The sequence below is a fragment of the Camellia sinensis genome, chromosome 3 (genome assembly GCF_055761805.1).
Source record: "Camellia sinensis isolate YWXY chromosome 3, ASM5576180v1, whole genome shotgun sequence".
Lineage (NCBI taxonomy): Eukaryota > Viridiplantae > Streptophyta > Magnoliopsida > Ericales > Theaceae > Camellia > Camellia sinensis.
Window position 1 is genome coordinate 21,908,592 of NC_138963.1, and position 22,323 is coordinate 21,930,914.

General features: G+C 36.9%; 2 long non-coding RNA genes across 2 annotated transcripts in view; one reads left to right on the forward strand and one right to left on the reverse strand.

Annotated features, from left to right (window-relative positions):
- Window positions 1-372: 372 nt before the first annotated feature.
- Window positions 373-22,323, reverse strand: part of LOC145822384 (uncharacterized) — a 32,288-nt gene continuing 10,337 nt past the window's right edge. The window contains exons 2-3 of the long non-coding RNA XR_014363546.1: window positions 1,689-1,786; window positions 373-660 (exon numbers count right to left, since the gene is read on the reverse strand). This is a non-coding gene — a long non-coding RNA (uncharacterized LOC145822384). The remainder of the gene's footprint in view (window positions 661-1,688; window positions 1,787-22,323) is intronic.
- Window positions 10,105-11,185, forward strand: LOC145822385 (uncharacterized). The gene is made up of 2 exons (XR_014363547.1): window positions 10,105-10,206; window positions 10,249-11,185. It is a non-coding gene; the product is annotated as an uncharacterized LOC145822385 (long non-coding RNA).

Consider the following 22,323-nt stretch of genomic DNA (forward strand, 5'->3'; position numbering starts at 1 on the left):
TTGGTGTAAAATTATGATTTAAAAACTCAAAACAAACAAAACACTCAAATCAATGGGTAGAACTATAATTCGAAACTCTTACCAAACGGTGTCTTAGTTTTTGGAACAAATGAAAGTGGCGTGTAAAGGTTACAATTTTTTTGAAACAACTAAAATTGGTCTCTAAAAGTTTGATTTTTTTTTTTTTTGGTAACAATTACTCTAAAAATACTAGTATGAACATCAACTTATAGTCCTTTTTTGATTTCTCAACAACCAAACAGAAAATATCAAATATATCACCAGACCATCTGTTCATCTCCAAATTAAAATTCAACTACACGAAGAAAAAAAAAATGCTCATCACATTAAAAGAGGTTTAATCAAAAGATATTTCAATAACAAACAAATATCACGCTCTGATTCATTAGTATGTAATATCTTGATTATATATCATAAACTGACAGAGATTTCAAAAGTATCATTTCCAATTTATAAAGCTAGTGCCATAAGCATTGTTTGTAGCATTCAACTATTCAAACAACAAATTGTAATTGGACTTATACCTACATAACAAAACAACTCAACACATCGCATTTTCTTTTCAATGGCTTCGTTGAAATGACATTCAAAATCTAGCAGAGAGCTCCCAAGCTTCAAATTGACGCAAGCTTGCAGGACCTGCATAGAATAGGCCAAACTCTCAAATAGATTATTACCAATTAAAAATTATCCAATGATAGATTAATTTAATAGATTGCAATTAATGTGCCAATTGTAGTATCCGCAGCATCAACACATAAATCTTAGTACACAAAGCCGCCCAAAAACCACTATCAATATTCAAGAGTTAACAAAGATTAAATTAAATCAACTTGCTACAAAAATTTGAAAATAATTACTCCAAGATAGACGGTTTACATTGTTGTGAAAACAAGATGAAGAATGGTTACCTTGCATGGTTCATAGTTGAGCTCAACATTGTTTAACTGACATGCTTATACAGGGAATTATAGCTAATAACATTGGATGATTGATACATCATACATGATATAAAAATATTTGCAATCTCTTCTATCTGGTGAGGAATCCATGGGGTTTTTAAAAGCAAAGTCTAGGATCATAAATGAAATGCCACAAAAACCTTTAATCTTTCATTAATTCTTAATACCAAGACCCAATCTGCCACATCATGACCACAACATTAGCAAGACAATAAGACAAAGTAAATGAAATATAACCAGACAATTCACTTATGTACTAAGCTAAACCACATTAAAAACTTCATTTTCCACTTCTGAACACATCCCCTCTAGATCTATTATCTACTCCAAGTTCCTGTACTCATTCCATATGCAACAATCATAATTCACACCCATTAACATCATTACATTCATTGGCTACTAGCTACAGAAAAAGGCGAAGGCAGATTTCAATTCCAGCAGAAATATAATAGGATTGTACCACCAAGAAGTTCTTAATAGCAGAAAAAATCCAAGCTGCTAATCATAGAACTTAGGGCCTAAGAATTACTAATTTGCAGAAAACGAATTAACAACAAAAACAAATAAGCCACGAATCATATTGGGGGCATTCAATAACAACAAACACGAGAAGCATAGAACACATGGACAACTTTTGTTTTCAAAATAATACACCATGCTCAACAAATTGTTCAGATGCAGACATGAAGAGGGTCCTGATCTCACCTGATGCCATTTGAACATTGTCATCTGCTGTAGGATCACTAGCACCTGCTCCCATATCAAAGAGTTCAACTCTCTTATTACCAAGGCTGCTCACATACCTGCAGACCCACCAAATAGAAAAAAATACAGCTTGAAGGTGGGAAAACACAGAAGACAGAGACATCATAGATAATCACAAGAACATAAAATCAGTCACAAAGATAATGCATTGCCACTTTCAGCATCTTAAGTAACTCAACGCTTCAAATCTACACACGTTTTGAGGCTATGTCTAATAACAAATAATATTATGATCCAAATGCTTGGTTTCATGAATTTTCTTTTTAATGAATACTGCATTGGTGGTTGGCTAGGAAGGGAGACACTCATTTAACTACTGGTCTTGACAACAACAAATTTGAACACAAGATCTCACAAGAAAATCGATGATCTTAAACAAATGAGCTTACGTTTTTCTCAAGGCCACATGAATTCAGCTCATGAGATTTTCTATTCTAATTTACAGTTATTGAGGAAGAAAACCATGGAAGAATACTTCAAGCCAACTGAAGCAGAACATAGTGCAGACAAAGAAAATGTTTTCTGGATTTAGTGTATCAGGCTAATTTTATCTATAAACTAATAAATTCAACTCAATGATCAGCATCAACTGTTGTAAACTTTGTTTTGCTTTGTTACAGTAATGTATATCAGTAATAAATTGTTTCTTTTTTTTTTTTTTTTTTTGCAGCCTCAGAAAGTTCAAAATTTTAATAATTACAAATTGATTTGAATAAAGTTGTGAACTGACGAGAATCTCTATCACAAAATAGTGGCCCCACAGTTTTTGCAATCTTTGATTGATCTGTGTGGTCAAGAAATTTGACAGTAGGGACAATAGCTTCTCAAAAATAATTTAATGGATGTAACTTTCATTTGAGAAGAGCAAGGGATCAAAATCAAAGGTCTAAGGGCATTCTTTCACTTCAAGGAAAATGATTAAGCACCCAGATTTGACATCGTAACAATACTAATTGACAGAACCAAATTTTTTTTTTTTTTATCAAAATCAAAGGTCCAAGGGCATTTCTGGCTTTAAATTAGATGTTTAACATGCACACCACACAATTTTGACTTTTTTATTTTAATTCAATTCACACCACTGTATTCTTATATTGCCTTCATCATCAATCTTCAAACCCCAACTCTAACTCATTTCCACCACCTCCATTAGTGCCGCCCCAACCCAACCCCATCCTGTCACCTTCTCCTCTGCCACCCGGATTGCCACAGAATCAAATCACTGCCATATCAGACTCTCCGGATTTTGGGAATGAAATCACCGTCTTTCTCATTGTTGTTCTCTGGAATCAAATCAAATCCGTTTCAAAATATCATATAAGCACATAATTTGCATTTATGCCTATCGTCGGAGGGTAGGGTTGCCCTGTGCTAATTTAGAAATGAGATCTACGATTCACTAAATCATTCAAAGAGGCAATAATACAATCCTAGAAAGGAGGGTATCCTTCCCTAGTTTGGAGGGTGCTAATGCTCTCTACATGCAAAAGGTAAGTTTGGTCACAAAAAGGTACATCAATTACTACTATCAATATACCACTCCTTCCACAAGGGAATGATCAAACAGTACTAGAAGCATAATGTGATGCTTGCCGTGTTGAAATAACATAACCCACGAATAGTGTCCGGAATATTATGCAGCAAACCTGAGAATAGGTGAATGGCCCCAGTCAATTTTGTTCAACACTTACCATCGGATCTCGAAGTCATCATCACCACCCATTCGGTGATAGTTGCCCAACCAAGGCAATTTTGAGGAATTTTAATGATTCCTATCAAAGTGATCAATCTAAACAATTGCCTTTCCATTATTTATTGTTTCCCGAAATGTGCCCCAATTTATTTCAAAAAATGCACGATCAAATCTCAACTTCAATTTATTTTTTTTTCAAAATAAAGTGCCTTTTTTTTTATTTAGATTTTCAAAGTTTTCCTTTCCTCTTTTTTCAAATGTTTTGACGAGTTCGGAATTTATTCCAAGGAATCAATCAAACAATCATCCTCTAGCCAAATATCTTATAGAGGAACCAAAATTTTATTCAAAATGAGAGACTTGGTCATCACTTCCTTGTCTAACATTTCTCTATAAAATTAAGGTTCCCTCAAAGGCAGTGGCCCAAGGATTTTTACTCGACGAAAAGAACTTCCCATAATTTCCAAACTTTACTCGGATTTTATTTTCAAAAAATTTCCAAGGAATTTAAGATCTTATTCGAAGAAATCAATCAAACAGTTACCTTATAGTCAAATGTCTTCTAAGGAAATTCAAAATTTCATTTCAAAGTGAATGACTCGGTCATTACCTCCTTATCAAACACTTTTTCATAAAATCAAATTGCCTCTAAAATAAAAAACCAAAAGATTTCTGTCTTATCAAAAACTTTTCATAATTTATAAAATTCTACTCGGGTTTTCTTTCAAAATTCTTTCCTCCCAAGGAGCTTCGGATTTTATTCCAATTATCTAATCAAACAATTGTCTCCTTAGTCAATTATCTTTTGGGGGATTTGGAGTTTTATTCAAAATGGAAGATTTGGTCACCACTTCCTTATCTACCATTTTTCATAAAAGTTAAAATCCCCCCTAAAATCAATGACTTAAAGATTCTTATTCAATCAAATACCTTCCATAACATCCAAGACTCTACTTAAGTTGGAAAGTTTCTTTTTCTTAGAAGTTATTCTTTAATCACAGGTTTTATTGGGGATTTAAATTTTAATAAGGCAAAAATTTGTTTTTTTTTTTTTTTTTTATCACTGAGGTAAGAACTGAAATTCTTAAAAATTGGGAACCCCCCCCCTAATTTACTACTGATTACTGAAATCATGATCAAAATATGAATCACTGCCTAAATTGAACCCCTAAATCTTTGTAATTGGAACATTGCCCCAAATAACTTGGATTGCCATAGAATCAAACTAGGAATGGCAACGGGGCGGGGCGGGGCCAGGGATCCCACTCCCCGTCCCCGATCCCCGATGGCCAGAACTTTCTCGTCCTCGGCCCCTATCCCCGACGGGGAACCTATCACGGTCCCTGTCCCTGCCCCCAACGGGGATCGGGTTTCCTCGACCCCGAAAGTTCCCCGATCCAAATCTGTTTCAACATTCAACACCATCAACAACTTTCAACATCATCAGCAATGTACTCAAAAAATCATACACATACATACATACTCACATGTGTACATTCACGCACAGCACACACATACATTATACATACACACAGAGACACGCATACATGTATACATAGAGAGAGAGGACGACGGAGGAGATCGGCTGATTGGCGACAACGACGGAGGAGATCAACACAGATCTGAGATCTCTGCGTGACTGCGACGATGGTGACTCAACGGACAGGAAGAGAGGGTAGCGATGGAGGTGGAGTGAACGGCGAAGTCGACGGAGGTGAAGTGGCGGTGCGAGGTGGACAACGACTCCGGCATCGCGGACAGTGACAGCTGCGCTGAGGAGGCGGAGAGGAGAGGTGCAAGAGTGAGAGACAGAATAGAATAATTACATAGAGGGTTATATATTAAGGGGTATATACAGTAAGTTTAATTTGAGGGGCTAACGGGAACGGGGTCGGGGTCAGGGTCGAGGCCGGGGATGAAAAACATATCACCTTCCCCGGGGATTTATTTTTGAGTACCATCCCCGGCCCGTAGCGGATATTTTTCGGGAAAAATCCGCTCTAATTGGGGTCGGGTCCCTGTCGGGCCGGTTTCAAATTGCCATCCCTAAATCAAACCACTGCCATATCAGACTCCCTAGATTTTGGGAATGAAATCACCGTCTTTCTCATTGTTGATGTCTAGAATCAAATCAAATCAGTTTCAAAATATCACATAAGCAAATAATTTGCATTCATGCCTATCGTCGGAGGGTAGGGTTGCCTTGTCCTAATTTAGAAATGAGATCTACGATTAACTAAATCATTCAAAGAGGCAAACAAAACAATCCTAGAATGGAGGGTATCCTGCCCTAGTTTGGAAGGTGCTAATGCAATATAAATGCAAAAGGGAATTTGGTCACAAAAAGAGACATCAGTTATTATTGTAAACATACCACTCCTTCCACAAGGGAATGATCAAAAAGTACTAGCAGCATAATCTGATGCTTGCCTCGTTGACATAACAGAACCCACGAATAGAGTCCGGGATATTATGCAGCAGACCTAAGGATAGGTGAATGGACATAGTCAATTTTGTATAACACTTGCCATCGGATCTCGAAGTCATCATCATCACCGAATGGGTGATAGTTGCCCAACCAAGGCAATTTTGAGGAATTTTAATGATTCCTAGCAGAGTGATCATTCTAAACAATTGTCTTTCCACTATTTATTGTTTCCCGAAATGTCCTCCAATTTATTTTCAAAAGTGCGTGATCAAATCTCCACTTCAATTTTTTTTTTTTCCAAAATCCTTTTTAAAAATAAAGTGCCTTTTTTATTTAAATTTTCAAAGTTTTCCTTTCCTCTTTTTTTTTAAATGTTTTGAGGAGTTCGGATTTTATTCCAAGGAATTAATCAAAAAATCACCCTCTAGCAAAATATCTTACAGAGGAACCAAAATTTTATTCAAAATGAGAGACTTGGTCATCACTTCCTTGTCTAACATTTCTCCATAAAATTAAGGTTCCCTCAAAGTCAGTGGCCCAAGGATTTTTTCTCAATGAAAAGAACTTTCCATAATTTCCGAACTGTAATCAAATTTTATTTTCAAAAAATTTCCAAGGAATTTAAGATCCTATTCGAAGAAATTAATCAAACAGTTACCTTATAGTCAAATGTCTTCTAAGGAAATTCAAAATTTCATTTCAAAGTGAAAGACTCGGTCATTACCTCCTCATCAAACACTTTTCCATAAAATCAAATTCCCTCTAAAGTTAAAAAACCTAAAGATTTCTGTCTGATCAAAAACTTTCCATAATTTCTAAAATTCTACTCGGGTTTTCCTTCAAAATTCTTTCCTCCCAAGGAGCTTCGGATTTTATTCCAAGTATCTAATCAAACAATTGTGTCCTTAGTCAATTATCTTTTGGGGGATTTGGAGTTTTATTCAAAATGGAAGATTTGGTCACCACTTCCTTATCTACCATTTTTCATAAAAGTTGAGATTCCCCCTAAAGTCTATGACTTAAAGATTCTTATTCAATCAAACACCTTCCATAACCCCCAAGGCTCAACTTAAAGTGGAAAGTTTCTTTTTTCTAGAAGTTATTCTTTAATCACATGTTTTATTGGGGATTTAAATTTTAAAAAGGCAAAAATTCTTCTCTTTTGATCACCAAGGTAAGAACCCAAATTCAAACTCAAATTCTTTAAAATTGGGAAACAACCGGCCTAATCTCCTACTGATTACTCAAATCATTATCAAATACGAATCACTGCCGAAATTTAACACCCAAATCTCTGTAATTGGATCATTGCCCCCCAAATAACTCGGATTGCAACAGAATCCAATCATTGCCATGACAGACTCCCCAAATTTTTAGAAATAAATCACCGTCTTTCTCATTGTTGATCTCAGGAATCAAATCAAATTAGTTTCAAAATATCACACAAGCACATAATTTGCATTCGTGCCTATTGGGGGGTAGGGTTGCCCTATCCTAATTTAGAAATGAGATCTACGATTCACTAAATCATTCAAAGAGACAAATAATAAAATCCTAGAAAGGAGGGTATCCTGCCCTAGTTTGGAAGGTGCTAATGCTCTCTACATGCAAAAGGTAAGTTTGGTCACAAAAAGCTACATCAGTTATTACCATCAATATACCACGCCTTCCGCAAGGGAATGATCAAACAGTACGAGCAGCATAATTTGAGGTTTGTCTCGTTCACATAACATAACCCAACAATAGTGTCCGGGATATTATGCAGCAAATCTGAGGATAGGTGAATGGACGCAGTCAATTTGGTTTAACACTAGCCATCAGATCTCGAAGTCATCATCATCACCCATTGGGTGATAGTTGCCCAACCAAGGCAATTTTGAGGAATTTTAATGATTCCTACCAGAGTGAACAATCTAAACAATTATCTTTCCATTATTGTTTCCGAAATGTTGTCCCAATTTATTTTCAAAAGTGCGAGATCAAATCTCAACTTCAATTTTTTTTTTCAAAGCCCTTTTTCAAAATAAAGTGCCTTTTTTTATTTAAATTCTCAAAGTATTCCTTTCCTCCTCTTTTTTTTTCAAATGTTTTGAGGAGTTCAGATTTTATTCCAAGGAATCAATCAAACAATCATCCTCTAGCCAAATATCTTATAGGGGAACCAAAATTTTATTCAGAATGAGAGACTTGGTAATCGCTTCCTTGTCTAACCTTTCTCCACAAAATTAAGGTTCCCCAAAAGTCAGTAGCCCAAGGATTTTTACTTGACGAAAAGAACTTTCCATAATTTCCGAACTCTAATCAAATTTTATTTTCAAAAAGTTTCCAAGGAATTTAAGATCCTATTCGAAGAAATTAATCAAACAGTTACCTTATAGTCAAATGTCTTCTGAGGAAATTCAAAATTTCATTTCAAAGTGAAAGATTCCATCATTACCTCCTCATCAAACACTTTTCCATAAAATCAAATTCCCTCTAAAGTCAAAAAACCTAAAGATTTCTGTCTAATCAAAAACTTTTCATAATTTCTAAAATTCTACTTGGTTTTTCTTTCAAAATTCTTTCCTTCCAAGGAGCTTCGGATTTTATTCCAAGTATCTAATCAAACAATTGTCTCCTCAGTCAGTTATCTTTTGGGGGATTTGGAGTTTTATTCAAAATGGAAGATTTGGTCACCACTTCCTTATCTACCATTTTTCATAAAAGTTGAAATTCCCCCTAAAGTCGATGACTTAAAGATTCTTATTCAATCAAACACCTTCCATAACCTCCAAGGCTCGACCTAAAGTGGAAACTTTCTTTTTTCTGGAAGTAACTCTTTAATCACATGTTTTATTGGGGATTTAAATTTTAAAAAGGCAAAAATTCTTCTCTTTTGATCACTAAGGTAAGAACCCAAATTCAAACTCAAATTCTTTAAAATTGGGAAACAACCGCCCTAATCTCCTACTGATTACTCAAATAATTATCAAATACGAATCACTGCCTAAATTCAACACCCAAATCTCTGTAATTGGATCATTGCCACCCAAATAACTCAGATTGTAGCATAATCAAATCACTGCCGTATCAGACTCCCCAGATTTTCGGAAATAAATCACCGTCTTTCTCATTGTTGATCTCTGAAATCAAATCAAATCAGTTTCAAAATATAACACAAGCACATAATTTGCATTCGTGCCTATCGGGGGATAGGGTTGCCTTGTCCTAATTTAGAAATGAGATCTACGATTCACAAAATCATTCAAAGAGGCAATAATAAAATCCTAGAAAGGAGGGTATCCTGCCCTAGTTTGGAGGGTGCTAATGCTCTCTGCATGCAAAAGGCAAGTTTGGTCACAAAAAGCTACATCAGTTATTACTGTCAATATACCACGCCTTCCGAAGGGGAATGATCAAACAGTACTAGCAGCATAATTTGAAGCTTGCCTCGTTCACATAACATAACCCACGAATAGTGTCCGGGATATTATGCAGCAAACCTGAGGATAGGTGAATGGACGCAGTCAATTTGGTTTAACACTTGCCATCAGATCTCGAAGTCATCATCATCACCCATTGGGTGATAGTTGCCCAACCAAGGCAATTTTGAGGAATTTTAATGATTCCTACCAGAGTGATCAATCTAAACAATTGTCTTTCCATAATTTATTGTTTCCCGAAATGTGACCCAATTTATTTTCAAGAGTGTGTAATCAAATCTCAACTTCAATTTTTTTTTTTTCTTCAAAACCCTTTTTAAAAAATAAAGTGCCTTTTTTTTATTTAAATTCTCAAAGTTTTCCTTGCCTCTTTTTTTTCAAATGTTTTGAGGAGTTCGGATTTTATTCCAAGGAATCAATCAAACAGTCATCCTCTAGCCAAATATCTTATAGAGGAACCAAAATTTTATTCAGAATGAGAGACTTGGTCATCACTTCCTTGTCTAACATTTCTCCATAAAATTAAGGTTCCCTCAAAGTCAGTGGCCCAAAGATTTTTGTAGAAATTTAATGTATAAAGAGAAATGATTGTATTATTGATTCATATATTGAATGTTACAATGATTCCTATATATAGAAGAGTAGGTGGTAGTAGGTGGTAGATGGAGTAGGTAAAGCGGAGGTGGTAGTGGTGTAGTGGGTTAGGTTTAGTGGAGTAGGTGAGGTGGTAGTGGTGTAGTGGGTTAGGTTTAGTGGAGTAGGTGAGGTGGTAGTGGTATAGTGGGTTAGGTTTAGTGGGTGAAGTAGGTGATAGTGGTAGTAGGTGGTAGATGGAGTAGGTAAAGTGGAGGTGGTAGTGGTGTAGTGGGTTAGGTTTAGTGGAGTAGGTGAGGTGGTAGTGGTGTAGTGGGTTAGGTTTAGTGGAGTAGGTGAGGTGGTAGTGGTATAGTGAGTTAGGTTTAGTGGGTGAAGTAGGTGATAGGTTTTAACAGCCCCCCGCAAACTCAAGGGGGATAGGAACTAACCAACTTGAGTTTGGAGAGAGTAACAAAACAAGAAAATACATTAATACATAAAATAAAAGAGGATAGGAGACACTGTATGGTCGTGTCAGACCATTGGTGAAGACACTGGATGGTGGTGTCATAACATTGTAGAAGACACTGTATGGTGGTGTCATAACGTTGTAGAGGACACTGTATGGGGGTGTCATAACGTTGTAGAGGACACTGTATGGTGGTGTCATGTAGAGGACACTGGATGGCGGTGTCAGACCGATGTAGAAGACAGTTTATGGGGTCATGTCGGACCGTTGTAGCAGACAATGTTGTGACAGTTGTTGTGACAGTTTACGGAGTCTTGCTGGACCCTTGTAGAAACTAACCGGAATCAATGTCGGGACAGTTTACAGAGTCTTGTCGGACCCTTGTAGAAACTAACCGGAATCAATGTCGGGACAGTTTACAAAGTCTTGTCGGACCCATGAAGGAGCTAACCGGAATCAATGTCGGGACAGTTTACAGAGTCTTGTCGGACCCTTGTAGAAACTAACCGGAATCAATGTCGGGACAGTTTACAGAGTCTTGTCGGACCCTCAAAAGGTGTGCCCAATCTATCAAAAGGCGTGCCATCAAAAGGCGTGCCCAATTCATAAAAAGGCGTGCCATCAAAAGGCGTGCCTATCAAAAGGAGCGCCCATGTTGTCGGCGAGCGCCGAGAGGCGCATGATGCGCGTGTCTGCCTCGGCTATTTAACCAAGGTTGAGGCGGAGGCTGTGCAAACCAGTCTGAAACCGCCGAAAATCCTTTGAAAAAACTCTTCCATTTCTGAGAAAGAGATTCTGGAACACTCTGTTGCCATTCTGTAACCAACCCTTCTCTGAAACACTCAGCAACCCATAACATGGCCTCGTCTTCCCGGTCAGCTACCCAGAATATGGCCTCTTCGTCCCGTGGTCTGCTCACTCTCTTTCCCGACCTCAACGAGTCAACAAGAGAGATAACTGGTGCGGTGGCCAGTGAACCTCAACTAAGCGCCCCGGAGTTTGCTCCGTTGAACTTTCCGATGCGGTCTGTGGAGCAAAGAATGGCAGTGCAGTCGGATGTGGAAGCCAATCAGTATACATTGAAGTCATGTGTGGAAACCATGACGGCGGTTACAAACTTGTCGCACCGGCTGCAGAGTAGGACAAATGAGGTGCAGCAGTTAAACTCCCAGCTGGCTCTGCTCCAACGCATGTATAAGGATGCGGGAGCAGAGATAAGCGTGCTAAAGGCAGAAAACAAGGAGCTGAAGCGGAAGGCCACCGTGATGTTCCGATTTGGAGGGCCGCCATATGCTGCAGTGGAGGAGCAGGGGGGAGTGAACGTGCTCGGCGGTGTGGGAAACACGGAGGCAGCACCGGCAAGGGCCGTCCAGGACGGAGGCAAGAAGAAGAGACCGGCGGCAGAGTAGAGAAAAAAAAAGCCTGCCTGCGGATGTGGTTGTTTTTTTTTTTTTTTTTTTTTGTGTGTGTGTGTAAAATTGTGATTGGGGTGGATCTCGAAGATGAATAAAATAAGGTTTGGTGTGCAAAGCTAGATGGTATGAATGGAATTTGAAAAAGATTAAAATTAATGTGAAAGAAAAATAAAGAAAGAAATAATAAAAATATATTTGAAATCAAAAATGAAAGATGGGAGAAATAAGGAAAGTAGTTTGGAGAAAATAAATAAAAATAAAGGAGTTTATAAAAATAAAGGAGTTTGAAATCAAACGGAGGAGAGATGATGATGTTTGTTTGTTTGTTTGTTTTTTTTTTTTTTTTTTTTTTAAATAATAAAAAGAAATATATATATATATATATATATATAAAATAAAGAAAGTGGGGAACAAGGAGTGCACCAATTAAGCTTTAGAATAAAAAAAAGTTTGGGCGGTGGATGCAAAGTGAGGAGAGAGAGTGGGTGTAAAGTGTTTGGGGTTATAACAGCAGGGTCAAGATTCATTACATAGCCCCGGATATTTGAAGCTTGTGTATGACAAACCAGACGATGAAGGAATGTTGTTTTTCCACTGCCTGCCATTCCTACAACAATGATTATGACTGGTTTCTTTTTGAAATTGGTTGATGAAGTCCCTGCCTCCCCAGACTCAATCTTCATTTTTTCTATCGACTTAGCAATATCATCTTTTTCTTTACCAGAAGCGTTGGATGACTCCTCCGAATCCATTTGCATGGTTGATGATGCAGCTTCCACAGAATCAATGTCCATTTCTAAGCGAAGTTGTTGGTTGCGGTGTTCGGTCCTTCAATACCTGAGATGGAAGAGGGCGACGGAAGGCAGGGAGTCGGCGACGGAAGGCGGTGACGCGAGGAGGCGAAAGGCCGGCGACGCAATATGGTGGTAATGGGCTGTGGAGGCTACAGCAAGCAGAATTTGTGGGAAATGATTTCGTGGGAAAAAGGGTTTCAACGATTACTCTGATGATGAGAACGATGGCGTATCATCTGCGGTGTTTGGAAGAGAAGGATGTGGTATCATCTGTGGCGACTGTGCTTGCTGATCTTCGCAGCCGCCGGAAATTGATGACGAGGAAGATGACTTCGATTCGGAGAGGGAAACTATTGGTGAGTGGTGAAGAAGAGTAAAGGTATGTGTTTGTGATATGTGTTGAAAAACTCCCGCGGGCAGCGAAGGCAAGGTTGCCGGCCGGCTGCCCGCCGGAAAGAAAGGAGTATAGGCCTAAATCTTATAGCTCTGATACCATGTAGAAATTTAATGTATAAAGAGAAATGATTGTATTATTGATTCATATATTGAATGTTACAATGATTCCTATATATAGAAGAGTAGGTGGTAGTAGGTGGTAGATGGAGTAGGTAAAGTGGAGGTGGTAGTGGTGTAGTGGGTTAGGTTTAGTGGAGTAGGTGAGGTGGTAGTGGTGTAGTGGGTTAGGTTTAGTGGAGTAGGTGAGGTGGTAGTGGTATAGTGGGTTAGGTTTAGTGGGTGAAGTAGGTGATAGGTTTTAACAATTTTCACTCGACGGACAGAACTTTCCATAATTTCCGTACTCACTCAAATTTTATTTTCAAAAAATTTCCAAGGAATTTAACATCTTATTCGAAGAAATCAATTAAACAATTACCTTATAGTCAAATGTCTTCTAAGGAAATTCAAAATTTCATTTCAAAGTGAAAGACACGGTCATTACCTCCTCATCAAACACTTTTCCATAAAATCAAATTCCCTCTAAAGTCGAAAAACCTAAAGATTTGTCTGATCAAAAGCATTTCATAATTTCTAAAATTCTACTTGGGTTTTCTTTCAAAATTCTTTCCTCCCAAGGAGCTTTGGATTTTACTCCAAGTATCTAATCAAACAATTGTCTCCTTAGTCAATTATCTTTTGGGGGATTTGGAGTTTTTTTCAACACGGAAGATGCGGTCACCACTTCCTTATCTACCATTTTTCATAACAGTGGAAATTCCCCCTAAAGTCAATGACTTAAAGATTCTTATTCAATCAAACACCTTCCATAACCTCCAAGGCTCTACTTAAGTTGGAAAGTTTCTTTTTCCTAGAAGTTTTTCTTTCAAAACATGTTTTATTGGGGATTTAAATTTTAAAAAGGCAAAAATTCTTCTCTTTTGATCACTAAGGTAAGAACCCAAATTCAAACTCAAATTCTTTAAAATTGGGAAATAACCCCCCTAATCTACTACTGATTACTCAAATCATTATCAGAATACGAATCACTGCCTAAATTGAACACCCAAATCTCTGTAATTGGATCACTGCCCCAAATAACTCGGATTGGAGCAGAATCAAATCACTGCCATATCAGACTTCCTAGATTTTCGGAAAGAAATCATTGTCTTTCTCATTGTTGATCTCAGGAATCAAATCAAATCAAATCAGTTTCAAAATATCACACAAGCAGATAATTTGCATTCGTGCCTATCGGGGGTTAGGGTTGCCCTGTACTAATTTAGAAATGAGATCTACGATTCACTAAATCATTCAAAGAGGCAATAATAAAATCCTAGAAAGGGGGGTATCCTGCCCTAGTTTGGAAGGTGCTAATGCTCTCTGCATGCAAAAGGCAAGTTTGGTCACAAAAAGCTACATCAGTTATTACTGTCAATATGATCAAACAGTACTAGCAGCATAATTTGAAGCTTGCCTCGTTCACATAACATAACCCACGAATAGTGTCCGGGATATTATGCAGCAAACCTGAGGATAGGTGAATGGACACAGTCAATTTGGTTTAACACTTGCCATCAGATCTCGAAGTCATCATCACCACCCATAGGGTGATAGTTGCCCAACCAAGGCAATTTTGAGGAATTTTAATGATTACTACCAGAGTGATCAATCTAAAAATTGTCTATCCATTATTTATTGTTTCCCGAAATGTGACCAAATTTATTTTCACGAGTGTGTGATCAAATCTCAACTTCATTTTTTTTTTTTTCCTAAACCCTTATTCAAAATAAAGTGTCTTTTTTCATTTAAATTCTCAAAGTTTTCTTTTCCTCTTTTTTTTTCCTCAAATGTTTTGAGAAGTTCGGATTTTATCCCAAGGAATCAATCAAACAATCATCCTCTAGCCAAATATCTTATAGAGGAACCAAAATTTTATTCAGAATGAGAGACTTGGTCATGACTTCCTTATCTAAAATTTCTCCATAAAATTAAGGTTCCCTCAAAGTCAGTGGCCCAAGGATTTTCACTCGACAAAAAGAGCTTTCCAAAATTTCCGAACTCTAATCAAATTTTATTTTCAAAAAATTTCCAAGGAATTTAAAATCTTATTTGTAGAAATCAATCAACCAGTTACCTTATAGTCAAATGTCTTCTAAGGAAATTGAAAATTTCATTTCAAAGCGAAAGACTCGGTCATTACCTCCTCATCAAACACTTTTCTATAAAATCAAATTCCCTCTAAAGTCAAAAAACCTAAAGATTTTTGTCAGATAAAAAACTTTTCATAATTTCTAAAATTCTACTCGGGTTTCCTTTCAAAATTCTTTCCTCCCAAGGAGCTTCGAATTTTACTCCAAGTATCTAATCAAACAATTGTCTCCTTAGTCAATTATCTTTTGGGAGATTTGTAGTTTTTTTCAAAATGGAAGATGCGGTCACCACTCCCTTATCTACCATTTTGCATAAAAGTTGAAATTCCCCCTAAAGTCAATGACTAAAAAGATTCTTATTCAATCAAATACCTTCCATAACCTCCAAAGCTCTACTTAAGTTGGAAAGTATCTTTTTCCTAGAAGTTATTCTTTCAAAACATGTTTTATTGGGGATTTAAATTTTAAAAAGGATTGGGGATTTAAATTTTAAAAAGGCAAAAATTCTGCTCTTTTGATCACTAAGGTAAGAACCCAAATTCAAATTTAAATTCTTTAAAATTAGGAAACAACCCCCCTAATCTACTACTGATTACTCAAATCATTATCAAAATACGAATCACCGCCTAAATTGAACACCCAAATCTCTGCGATTGGATCATTGCCCCAAATTAATCGGATTGCAGCAAAATCAAATCACTACCATATCAGAGTCCCCAGATTTTCAGAAAGAAATCACCGTCTTTCTCATTGTTGATCTCAGGAATTAAATCAAATCAGTTTCAAAATATCACACAAGCGCATAATTTGCATTCGTGCCTATCGGGGGGTAGGGTTGCCCTGTCCTAATTTAGAAACGAGATCTACGATTCACTGAATCATTCAAAGAGACAATAATAAAATCCTAGAAAGGAGGGTATCCTGCCCTAGTTTGGAAGGTGCTAATGCTCTCTACATGGAAAAGGTAAGTTTGGTCACAAAAAGCCACATCACTTATTACTGTCAATGTACCACTCCTTCCGCAAGGGAATGATCAAACAGTAATAGCAGCATAATCTGATGCTTGCCTCATTCTCATAACATAACCCACGAATAGTGTACGGGAAATTATGCAGCAAACCTGCGGATAGGTAAATGGACCCAATCAATTTTGTTTAACACTTGCCATTGGATCTCGAAGTCATCATCATCACCCATTGGGTGATAGTTGCCCAACCAAGTAGGGATGGCAATTTGAACCCCCCGACGAGGACCCGATCCCCTGATCTCGATTAGAACGGGTTTTCCCAGAAAATTATCCCCATTGGGCCGGGGATGGTATTAAAAATTAAATCCCCGACTGTTTTCGGGCCGGGAACGGGAATAGGTTTCGCAACCCCGGCCCCGCCCCAAATAAGCCCCGCATAACTCGCCGAATATTCCCCGAATATGCCCCGAACATATATACTCCTATGTTTGTCTTTGCCTTTCACCACATGCATTTCGTCTCTCTCACAGTCTTAGCCCCTCTCTCCCTCTCTTGGCGCAGTTGCTCTCACGGCGTCGCTGTCGTCCCTCCATCGCCGCTGTCCCTACTCCCCATCGCAGCTGTCCTCCTCCCCCCTTCCCATCAATCGCTGCTGTCCTCCTCCCCTCTTCCCATCGTCGTCGTCCCTCCTCTCCATCATCGCTGCCCCATGTTCCATCATCATCAGAGTTCGTCGCCTCTCCATCGCAGGCGATTGCAGTCGTCTCTCTTTTTCAGTGTGTTAGATTTTTTATTTTTTATTTTTTACATTTGAGCTCAGATCTGTTCGATCTATTGAATATATATGTTAAATCTGGTGTTTAATATATATTTGAGGTCAGAGTGGTTGAATATATATTTGAACTCAGAGCTCAGATCTGTTTTGTTGAATATACATTTGAGCTCCGAGTTGTTTTGTTGTTGTTGATGATGATAAGCAAATCTGATTGTTGTTGTTGATGAATATATATGTTGAATCTTTGTTATTGAATCTATATGTTTGTTTGTTTTTTTTTTTTTTTTTTTTATTATTTTTTTTTTTAATATTTTGATCGGGGAATTTTCGGGGTTGGGGAAATCTGATCCCTGTTAGGGGGCGGAGATGGGGGCGGTGGTAGACGCCCCGTCGGGGATCGGGGTCGGGGACGGGGAAAATTCTACAATTGGGGATCGGGGACGGAGAGTGATCACCGGCCTCGCCGCACCCCGCCCCGTTGCCATTCCTACAACCAAGGCAATTTTGATGATTCCTACCAAAGTGATCAATCTAAACAATTGTCTTTCCATTATTTATTGTTTCCCGAAATGTGACCCAATTTATTTTCAAGACTGTGTGATCAAATCTCAACTTCAATTTTTTTTTTTCAAAACCCTTTTTCAAAATAAAGTGCCTTTTATTTATTTAAATTCTGAAAGTTTTCCATCCCTCTTATTTTTCAAATGTTTTGAGGAGTTCGGATTTTATTCCAAGGAATCAATCAAACAATCATCCACCAGCCAAATATCTTATAGAGGAACCAAAATTTTATTCAGAATGAAAGACTTGGCCATCACTTCCTTGTCTAACATTTCTCCATAAAATTAAGGTTCCCTCAAAGTCAGTGGCACAAAGATTTTCACTCGACGGACAGAACTTTTCATAATTTCCGAACTCTACTCAAATTTAAATTTCAAAAAATTTCCAAGGAATTTAACATCTTATTTGAAGAAATCAATCAAACAGTTACCTTATAGTCAAATGTCTTCAAAGGAAATTCAAAATTTCATTTCAAAGTGAAAGACTCGGTCATTACCTCCTCATCAAACACTTTTCCATGAAATCAAATTCCCTCTAAAGTCGAAAAACCAAAAGATTCCTGTTTGATCAAAAGCATTTCATAATTTCTAAAATTCTACTCAGGTTTTCTTTCAAAATTCTTTCCTTCCAAGGAGCTTCGGATTTTATTCCAAGTATCTAATCAAACAATTGTCTCCTTAGTCAATTATCGTTTGGGGGATTTGGAGTTTTTTTCAAAATGGAAGATGCGGTCACCACTTCCTTATCTACCATTTTTCATAAAAGTTGAAATTCCCACTAAAGTCAATGACTTAAAGATTCTTATTCAATCAAACACCTTCCATAACCTCCAAGACTCTACTTAAGTTGGAAACTTTCTTTTTCCTAGAAGTTTTTCTTTCAAAACATGTTTTATTGGGGATTTAAATTTTAAAAAGGCAAAAATTCTTCTCTTTTGATCACTAAGGTAAGAACCCAAATTCAAACTCAAATTCTTTAAAATTGGGAAATAACCCCAATAATCTACTACTGATTACTCAAATCATTATCAGAATACGAATCACAGCCTAAATTGAACACCCAAATCTCTGTAATTGGATCATTGCCCCAAATAACTCGGATTGCAGCAGAATCAAATCACTGCCATATCAGACTTCCCAGATTTTCGGAAAGAAATCACTGTCTTTCTCATTGTTGATCTCAGGAATCAAATCAAATCAAATCAGTTTCAAAATATCACACAAGCACATAGTTTGCATTCGTGCCTATCGGGGGTTAGGGTTGCCCTGTCCTAATTTAGAAATGAGATCTACGATTCGCTAAATCATTCAAAGAGGCAAATAATACAATCCTAGAAAAAAGGGTATCCTGCCCTAGTTTGGAAGGTGCTAATGATCTCTAAATGCAAAAGGTAAGTTTGGTCATAAAAAGCCACATCAGTTATTACTGTCAATGTACCACTCCTTCCGCAAGGAAATGATCAAACAATACTAGCAGCATAATTTGATGCTTGCCTCGTTCACATAACATAACCCACGAATAGTGTACGAGATATTATGCAGCAAACCTGAGGATAGGTGAATGGACAAAGCCAATTTTATTTAACACTTGCCATCGGATCTCGAGGTCATTATAATCACCCATTGGGTGATAGTTGCCCAACCAAGGCAATTTTGAGGAATTTTAACGATTCCTACCAGAGTGATCAATACAATTGTCTTTCCATTATTTATTGTTCCCCGAAATGTGACCCAATTTATTTTCAAGTGTGTGATCAAATCTCAACTTCAATTTTCTTTTTTTTTTTCAAAACCCTTTTTCAAAATAAAGTGCCATTTTTTTATTTAAATTCTTAAAGTTTTCCATTCCTCTTTTTTTCCAAATGTTATGAGGAGTTCGGATTTTATTACAAGGAATCAATCAAACAGTCATCCTCTAGCCAAATATCTTATAGAGGAATCAAAATTTTATTCAGAATGAGAGACTTGGTCATCACTTCCTTGTCTAACATTTCTCCAAAAATTTAAGGTTCTCTCAAAGTCAGTGGCCCAAAGATTTTCACTCGATGGACAGAACTTTTCATAATTTCTGAACTCTACTCAAATTTTATTTTCAAAAAATTTCAAAGGAATTTAACATCTTATTTGACGAAATCAATCAAACAATTACCTTCTAGTCAAATGTCTTCTAAGGAAATTCAAAATTTCATTTCAAAGTGAAAGACTCGGTCATTACCTCCTCATCAAACACTTTTCCATAAAATCAAATTCCCTCTAAAGTCAAAAAACCTAAAGCTTTCTGTCTGATCAAAAACATTTCATAATTTCTAAAGTTCTACTCGCGTTTTCTTTCAAAATTCTTTCCTCCCTAGGAGTTTCGGATTTTATTCCAAGTATCTAATCAAACAATTGTCTCCTTAGTCAATGATCTTTTGGGGGATTTGGAGTTTTATTCAAAATGGAAGATTTGGTCACCACTTCCTTATCTACCATTTTTCATAAAAGCTGAAATTCCCCCTAAAGTCAATGACTTAAAGATTCTTATTCAATCAAACACCTTCCATAACCTCCAAGGCTCTACTTAAGTTGGAAAGTTTCTTTTTCCTAGAAGTTTTTCTTTCAAAACATGTTTTATTGGGGATTTAAATTTTAAAAAGGCAAAAATTCTTCTCTTTTGATCACTAAGGTAAGAACCCAAATTCAAACTCAAATTCTTTAAAATTGGGAAACAACCCCCCTAATCTACTACTGGTTACTCAAATCATTATCAGAATACGAATCACTACCTAAATTAAACACCCAAATCTCTGTAATTGGATCATTGCCCCAAATAACTCGGATTGCAGCAGAATCAAATCACTGCCATATCAGACTTCCCAGATTTTCGGAAAGAAATCACTGTCTTTCTCATTGTTGATCTCAGGAATCAAATCAAATCAAATCAGTTTTAAAATATCGCACAAGCACATAATTTGCATTCGTGCCTATTGGGGGTTAGGGTTGCCCTGTCCTAATTTAGAAATGAGATCTACGATTCACTAAATCATTCAAAGAGGCAAAAATAAAATCCTTGAAAGGAGGGTATCTTGCCCTAGTTTGGAAGGTGCTAATGCTCTCTACATGCAAAAGGTAAGTTTGGCCACAAAAAGCCACATCAGTTATTAGTGTCAATGTACCACTCCTTCCGCACGGGAATGATCAAACAATACTAGCAGCATAATCTGATGCTTGCCTCGTTCACATATCATAACCCACGAATAGTGTCCTAGATATTATGCAGCAAACCTGAGGAAAGGTGAATGGACCCAATCAAATTTGTTTAACACTTGCCATCGGATCTCGAAGTCATCATCATCACCCATTGGGTGATAGTTGCCCAACCAAGGAAATTTTGAGGAATTTTAATGATTCCTACTAGAGTGATCAATCTAAACAATTGTCTTTCCATTATTTATTGTTTCCCGAAATGTGACCCAATTTATTTTCAAGAGTGTGTGATCAAATCTCAACTTCAAATTTTATTTTTTTTTTTGTCAAAACCCTTTTTCAAAATAAAGGCCTTTTTTTAATTTAAATTCTCAAAGATTTGCTTCCCTCTTTTTTTTCAAATGTTTTGAGGAGTTCGGATTTTATTCCAAGGAATCAATCAAACAATCATCCTCAAGCCAAATATCTTATAGAGGAACCAAAATTTTATTTAGAATGAGAGACTTGGTCATCACTTCCTTGTCCAACATTTCTCCATAAAATTAAGGTTTCCTCAAAGTCAGTGGCCCAAAAATTTTCACTCGATGGACAGAACTTTTCATAATTTCCGAACTCTACTCAAATTTTATTTTCAAAAAATTTCCAAGGAATTTAACATCTTATTCGACGAAATCAATCAAACAGTTACCTTATAGTCAAATGTCTTCTAAGGAAATTCAAAATTTCATTTCAAAGTGAAAGACTCGGTCATTACCTTCTCATCAAACACTTTTCCATAAAATCAAATTCCCTCTAAAGGCAAAAAACCTAAAGCTTTCTGTCTGATCAAAATCTTTTCATAATTTCTAAAGTTCAACTCACATTTTGTTTCAAAATTCTTTACTCCCTAGGAGCTTCGGATTTTATTCCAAGTATCTAATCAAACAATTGTCTCCTTAGTCAATGATCTTTTGGGGGATTTGGAGTTTTATTCAAAATGGAAAATTTGGTCACCACTTCCTTATCTACCATTTTTCATAAAAGCTGAAATTCCCCCTAAAGTCAATGACTTAAAGATTCTTATTCAATCAAACACCTTCCATAACCTCCAAGGCTCTACTTAAGTTGGAAAGTTTCTTTTTCCTAGAAGTTTTTCTTTCAAAACATGTTCTATTGGGTATTTAAATTTTAAAAAGGCAATATTTCTTCCCTTTTGATCACTAAGGTAAGAACCCAAATTCAAACTCAAATTCTTTAAAATTGGGAAACAACCCCCCTAATCTACTACTGATTACTCAAATCATTATCAGAATACTAATCACTACCTAAATTAAACACCCAAATCTCTGTAATTGGATCATTGCCCCAAATAACTCGGATTGCAGCAGAATCAAATCACTGCCATATCAGACTTCCCAGATTTTCGGAAAGAAATCACTGTCTTTCTCATTGTTGATCTCAGGAATCAAATCAAATCAAATCAGTTTCAAAATATCACACAAGCACATAGTTTGCATTCGTGCCTATCGGGGGTTAGGGTTGCCCTGTCTTAATTTAGAAATGAGATCTACGATTCACTAAATCATTCAAAGAGGCAAATAATACAATCCTAGAAAAAAGGGTATCCTGCCCTAGTTTGGAAGGTGCTAATGATCTCTAAATGCAAAAGGTAAGTTTGGTCATAAAAAGCCACATTAGTTATTACTGTCAATGTACCACTCCT